This window comes from Cynocephalus volans, chromosome 8 (assembly GCF_027409185.1).
Source record: "Cynocephalus volans isolate mCynVol1 chromosome 8, mCynVol1.pri, whole genome shotgun sequence".
NCBI lineage: Eukaryota > Metazoa > Chordata > Mammalia > Dermoptera > Cynocephalidae > Cynocephalus > Cynocephalus volans.
The window spans coordinates 15,538,453-15,545,858 of NC_084467.1; positions in this window are offsets into that span (position 1 = coordinate 15,538,453).

Sequence of the window (7,406 nt, forward strand, 5' to 3'; positions counted from 1 at the left end):
TAGCTATATTGGTTAATAACACCTTCCTCACTAGGTTGTTGGGGGTATTTGATAAGATGATACACAGAAGCCACCGCTACAGCGCCCAGCAGGCAGTAGGCACTCAGTAAATGATGCCTGTCATGGGAGAGGACCCCCAAACCCAAACCCAAGAGGGCTGAGGTATATGTCTGGGGCAGAAGGTGGCTCTTTTTCTTGTCTTCCCAGGCTGCCCCATGAAGCACTTACCACACTGCATATGGCTGTGGGTGACACTGTAATTGTATCAGTCCCATCTGGCAGAGCACTGGTGAGCTTTCCGGAGGAAGTAGCAGCAGTCATGGGTCAGGAGGCACCTGTGGGGAGACCCACACTGGGCCCAGAGCAAGCAGCCCTGCAGCCTGTGACAGGCCTACGTGCTTGCAACCTCCAGCCTTTGCCTGGGTGGTGCCCTATACCTGGAACGCCTGTCCCCATCTCACCCACAAAACCGCTCCCACCTGCCAAGGCCCAGCTCACCATCTGGCCCCTGGGCTGCACTTCCCAGCGTCCCCAGCAGAGGCCCTCCTTCCGCTCTGGTCTCACACACAGTCCTGTTTGTTTGTCCACTCAAATGCCCATAGTTAGCCCTTCAACACGCATTCAGTGAGCTCCTACTTGCGCCAGGCCCGGGATAGGCCCTGGGACACAGAGACTCAACAACAGTCACCACTTGTCAGCTCAGTCTGGGGAAGGGACTGTCACGCCATGGGCAGGTACTCCACCCTGGGATGAGAACGGGAGGCCAGCTGAAGGAGTTCAGAGTTGAACCAAGAGGCTGTCGTCTCAGCAGGAAGGTGGTGGTCGGCCATGAGCCCTCTACTCCATCTCTACCAAAGCAAATGAAGAAAGGTCAGTACTGCAGATACCAGGGCCTGATTTATAGTCACTCAGCCCCATCCTTCAATATGGGGATCTTGTGACTCTTGTTCAGAGGACACAACTTCCCAGTGGCACGGCACAACCTCCACTGGGACAGAAAGTCTTTAGGCCTTGCAGGGAGGAAAAAGCCCTGGCCAGGTGGATCCTGGGGGAAGTCTAGGGCTGCCATGGGGCTGAAGCCATGTTGCGACCTAAAAAACATCTGGGCTTTACGTAGTGGGGAAAGGGACACAGTTTTTTTCTTAGCATGCGTTTCTCTGACTTTCCTCTTTCCCCGTGGTTATTTGGTTACAGGGCAAGAGGACGTTATTTACATAAATATAAAGTTGTTTTCCAATCAGCCTGGAGCTGCAAACTTGCCATGAGTCTCGAGGCACGTACTCTCCGGACCCTGAGAAACCAAGAAAGACATCAATAAAGCTATGCTGATCCCACCCTAAAGCAGGACCCTGAGACCACATCAAGGTCAGGAGCAGAAACCAGACGGAGCCCAGGTGAGACCTCACACCTGGCTCCTTGCACAGAGCCCCCACAGCTCACGTGCCCTTGACTCCTGCTTTTCATTTCCCACTTTCTGTTCCCTGAGTCCCCCTCTTTAAAAACCCCTAAGTAAATCTGAGTCTTTGATATGGCTTTAGTCTGGCCAATCTCCTTCAGATTTACCAGAGAGACGTGTTAGCCTAACATCTCTCCTCAGGTCACTGGTATTCCTGAATAAAAGCTGACTTCCATTATCACCAACATTTGGCTCTTGAGTGTTTTGTTTTTGTACAGGGCAGGCAGCTGGACTTGGGTTTGGTAGCAGAAGAAGCACTTTGAATGAGCAGATCCCCAAGCTGAATCAGAACTGTTGGTCTGGGGCCTAGAAATCTGTGTCTTTAAGCAGGTTCCCCAGTGACGTGGGTGTTAGGTTCAGAGAGACCGAGAGAAGGGAGATACAGAGAGAGAGACCTGAACCAGGAGCCTTTCAGCCAAAAGCTTTTATTCCACTAACGTGGAGGGGAGACTGAGCCAGATCAGTTCCCCTGAACTAAGGAAAGCAGGGGGTTTATAAGACTTTTAGGGAGGGTTCAGAGTAATGGGCAATTTCGAAATCAGTGGTATGCAAGGTGACACAGCCCTTGTGGTCCGATGACATCTGGTAGGTTAAGTCAGAGGCTCCCAATTAGCCACTATCTCAGTACAAAGCATTCCAGCCCAAAGCCTGCTAGACACAACCCTGAGATGTTCCCCTGATGATAACAGTAATATTTACCCCTTCCCAGGAGAGGAATCTCAGTTCCCAGAGAAGGAAGAAAAATGGGGGGCGGGAGGAGGGAAGGCTCAACATTGCTGCGCTGAAGCTAAGCCAGCCATGAGACCCAATATTCCTCCCTATATATATTGAAAAAAAGAGGGGGGGTTGGACAGAGCTCTTTCTCTTCTGTATTTTCTTTGAACTGATTATGCGCATTGAATCATTAGGGGGTATTTGGGGGGCCCGATGGTAATTGTTGGTATAGGACGGCTTGAAGTGTGCGGACCATCTTGACCTGTTGGGCAGCGATGGATTCCATATGGTCCATTTGATGAATGTGATGCACATTTGGAATAAAAAAGTTCCAATTATTAGGCTTAGGATTAGAAGCACAATAGGAATTTAAAAGGGGGCAAGAAAAGAGGCCCACTGGGGCCACTGAGACCAGGGTTGTCTTTCCTCACCTGCATTTGGGAGGCCCTGTCAAGGAGTTTCTGAGCAGCATCGCTAACCAAACCGGACTGATTAATATAGAGACGAAACTGTTCTCAGAGAAAGAGGCAGATTCCTCCTTTTTCTGCATGAGGAGATCTAGGCCCCTTCTGTTCGGTAACACGACTGCTGCTAAAGAGTCTATCTGGTCCTGGATTTGAATGAGACTTTGAGATATCTCCTGTAGGCTGTGTTGTAGGTCAGAAGATAAAGTTTTAAAATAGTGTAAGGATGTGGATAGACCAGCTGTCCCCGGTGCCCACCCCTGTGGAGATGCCTAGAGCAATTAGGAGAGGAATAGCAAAAGGAGCCATTTTAGGTCTCAAAGTTGCGTGAAGTGGAACTGGAAGAGACTGATTGCTGGTCAGTATAGATATTGGCGGGGACGGGTAGACTAAAGTGCAGGTCCCTGTCCGGTTTGTAGGGAGACACAAGTAAGGTGTGTTTCTACAAAGGAAAGAGATGTCTTGGCCTCAAAGACAAGAGGAAAGGTCAACAGAGAGGAGGTGCTGAAGGGCTCCCGTGTTGTATTCCGGGAATCTGGATGCATCATTACTCCAGTCTCGGTGCCAGATTGATAGGGAAGTGCTGAGAGCTGCTCCCGTCAGAGGTTGGAGAGGCTCCACAGGATTTGTGGGGGTTTCTGAGATGTTGTGTAAGAAAATGAAATATTTATGTGTGACCACGTAGCAGTGGATAGAAACAGAAAACAAGCCATTAATCTTGAGACAAGTTTCTGGTGTTTCTCCTGTGTTTAGAAGCCAGGGCTTCCATTCTATACAGACTTGGGGTTGACCTGAACAGTACAGGGAGTTGATATTCTGTGCCACGGAGCAGGAAAGCGTAGGACATGCTGAGGCGTGTAAACGGTTTGGGAAGGGGTGGGTATTGAAATTTACTTGACTGTTAGGTATGGATATTATAATAGTGATATTACATGCATGTGGAGAAAGGGTGCCCACTGGATGGCCTCTTGGGAAAGGTGATCAAATTATGCAGAAAGGAGCCTGGCTCAGTAAGATAGTGTTGTCGGCAAGGGGCCCAGGATTTGAACAGAGTTTATCTGACAGGTGATCTAAAGTTGAAGTCAGTGAAGATAGAAAAGCTGCAAGTTGGTGTGGATTAAGCCAGTTAGCATCACTGATAAAAGAGATTCCTTTAGAGAGGCTATAATGTAGGGTTGCTGTAGCGTCTCCCGAGATGTGGGGTATGGGCACTGTGGTACATTCTCAGGAGGAAAGGGACAAACACATCCAGCGATTGGAAGCTAAGGAGGGGCGATGTTTGCTTTAAAGGCCCTGTGCAGTAGAGAGGGTTGGTTGTGGACGGGGTGGAAGCGTTAGAGACGAATCGGCATGAGGTTAGATGAGCAAGGTCCCCAAGATCAGTATAGAAAAATCTGGTAGAAAAACAGAGTTCAAATGACAAAAGTGAGCCGAGCCCGTGGCGCACTCAGGAGAGTGCGGCGCTGGGAGCGCAGCCACGCTCCCGCCGCGGGTTCGGATCCTATATAGGAATGGCCGGTGCACTCACTGGCTGAGTGCCGGTCACGAAAAAGACAAAAAAAAAAAAAAAAAATGACAAAAGTGAACCATGGTAGCTCGTCAATAGCAAAGTCTGTGTCCTCTAGGCAGTCTGTAAGCGTGGGAGTTTGCCAGCCAGGAAAAGAGATGACGTGATGCACACAACTGAAAAGTAAACCAAAGAAGAATGTCACCAGTCCCAGAAAGCAAAGTCCACCAGCTTCAGCAGGGGAGATATTTTTCATTTCTCGTCTGGAGGGTGAAGCATTTTGTGGCTTTCTTCTTGAATATGGGATAGTCTGATTGTGGTGGGACCTGTGTTTGTTCATCTGCAATGACAAGAGACAAACGGGGCCTCACGAGATACCAGCTGGGAGGCTGGTGGAGAGAGATCTTCTGGACTGGGGGCATTTGTGAATTTGGAGTGGTGTATCCAGTGTGTGAATTCCTGCAGTCTAGCAGCCATAGGGGTGGTGAGAATTACTTGGCAGGGGCCCCTCCATTTTGCTTTTAGATCTGTGGAGGGTTGGTGCATCTGAACCCAATCTCTGGGTTGGACAGAAATAGAAGTGGGGTCATAGTTTTGGACTGGTCGGGGAAGGATGTCGTTAGCATATTCCCTTATGAGGGGATGGGTTGAGTGTATGGCCAGCCATAGGCCAGGGAGAGAGAAATCGATTGAGGTAGTGGATGAGGAAGGCGCCTGCTGAATAACAAAAGGCCAAAGGCCTACCATCCATTAACTCGAAGGGACTGAGGTCAGTTGGCTTTTGTGGAAGGGTGCGCAGCCTCATCAAGGCTAGAGGAAGCAGAGGGGTCCAGGGCTTTTCTAAGCCAAGAGAGATTCTAGTGAGGTGTTGTTTTAAAAGAGCATCGGCCCTTTCAACTTTCCCTGAAGACTGTGATCTACAAGGAATGTGGACTCTCCATTTGGTTCCTAACATATTTACTATTTCCCGTGTGACTTTTGAAATGAAAGCAGGCCCATTATCTGACTGTATGGAAGTGGGATGGCCAAATCGAGGTGTAGTCTCTGTGAGAAGCTCTCAGGCCACTTCTTTGAGCTTTTCAGAGATTACTGGAAATGCCTCTGTCCACCCTGTGAATGTGTCCACCAGGATGAGAAGGCAGCAGTATCGCCTGACAGCTGGCATGTGAGTGCAGCCTAACTGCCTGTCCTGTCCTGGAAGGTGGCTCGAGTTTGAGGTGTGGGAAATGCGGAGGGTCGGCCTTACCTTGAGGTGAGGTGGACGTGCAGGTGGTACAAGCGGAGATGGTTCGTTGTAGGTGTGTGTGTAGGTTCGGACAATATATTTGTGTCTAAATAAGTTTTAAAAGTGGTCTTAAATCTGCGTGGAAATGATTGTGTATGTCTTGCAGATTTGTGTATGTTGAGCCCGAGGCAGGACTAATTTATTGTTGAGATGTCTCCAATCTCCTCTGACTTCAGCTCCCAACTGGTGATGATGGAGGTGCTCTTGAGAGGAGTGTGTTGGAGAATGAATGGAGGTCATGGTCAGGATCTGCTGTAGTGAAGTGGCAGCTGCCTTTTTGCTTCCCCATCTGCAAAACTGTTGCCTTGGGCTATAAGGTTAGCGGGTGACTGGTGTCCTTTGCAATGTATGACTGCGGCAGCTTTAGGGAGTTTGGCAGCTTGTTAAGAGTTTGTGGATAAAGTTGACATTTATGATAAGGGTGCCTTTTGTGGTTAGGTACGCCCTTACTTGCCAGATGACTGCATGAGAGTGTAGGATGTTGTATGCATATTTTGAGTCAGTGTAGATGTTAATGATGCAGACTTTTGCTAGTGTGAGAGCCCAGGAGAGAGCTATCAATTCTGCTTGTTGAGAGGTGGTGCCAGCCATTGGCCTCCAGTACTTGTGAATGAGTTACATCCTGCCTGACTGGTTTTGGGACTGGAACTTCCATCAATGAGCCAGGTTGGTGCATCAGGTAATTCTGATTCACTCATGTGAGAGAAGGAATAAAACAGAGAGTCTATGATTTCTATGCAAGAGTCGGGGGAGTGAGGGGTGGATGGCATAGGGATTAGTGTAGTGGGGTTAATAGAAGCACATCTCTAGAAGGTGGCTTTAGGGTTACTAACTAATGAGGCTTGCATTTGTTGTAGGCAGGAAGGGGAGAAAGCAAAGCTTTGTGAGAAAGAAGTTCTGGCAGGTTGTGAGAAGAGACAAGGGTGAGCAGCTGTCCCAAATTAAGGTTTTGGGCTTCTGGAATTAGTAGGGTGGCTGTTCCTAAATCCTTGAGGCAAGCTGGCCATTACTAACTGACCCCAGCTGCTTTGACAGGTAGGCTTTCGGTTGGAAAGTTTCTCCTTGTTTTTGTTTAAGTATGCCTTGATCAAATCCCTCTCTAGTGTATATAAAAAGGAAGAAAGATTTGGAGGGATCTGGTATCCCTAAAGCAAGGGCTTGAGTTAGAGCCTGTTTTAATTTGAGAAAAGGAGTCACCACTGAACTAGGGGCAAGAAGAGGCTCGTCTAGAGGTCCGTGAGTGGCCATGTACAGGGGCTTGGCCAGGGGGCCAAAATTGGGAATCCACAGTCTGAAAAAACCTGCTAAGCCCCCAAAAGATAAGATATCTCTGTTAGAGTTTGGTAGTGGCCAGTGTTCAATGAGAGTTCTGCGACTGGTCATCATGGCCTTATGGGAGGGGGTCAGGTGTAGTCCCAGATATGTGACCTGAATTTGAGACAGTTGGATTTTGGAAGAGGAGACACGATACTCCTTATTACCCAAGAAATTGAGAAGCAGGGCAGTATGTTGTTGAGAAAGTTTTTCAGAAGGACTGCGGAGTAAGAAATCATCAGTGTATTGGAGAATGGTGCTTGGAGAAAGGTTTAGAGAGGACAGATCTGAAGCCAGAGTCTGTCCAAAAAAGTGGAGACTGTCTCTGAAACCTCGAGGAAGGACTGTCCACATGAATTGAGGGGACTCTGTAAAGTGTCGGGGTCTGTCCAAGTAAAGGCAAAAAGGTTTTGAGAAGAGGAATCCAAGGGGATGGTGAAAAAAGCATCTTTCAAGTCACCGACAGAGAAATGAGTGGTAGAGGGTGGAACGTATGAGAGGATCGTGTAGGGATTGGACACGATGGGGTGGATGGGTATCCCTGCTTTGCTGATCAGTCAGAGGTCCTGAGCTAGACAGTAAGAGCCATTGGGATTTTTTATGGGCAGGACTTTATGGGGTGTTGTAGGGTGAGTGTGTGTGTTTTAGCAAGCCAGCTTGAAGTAG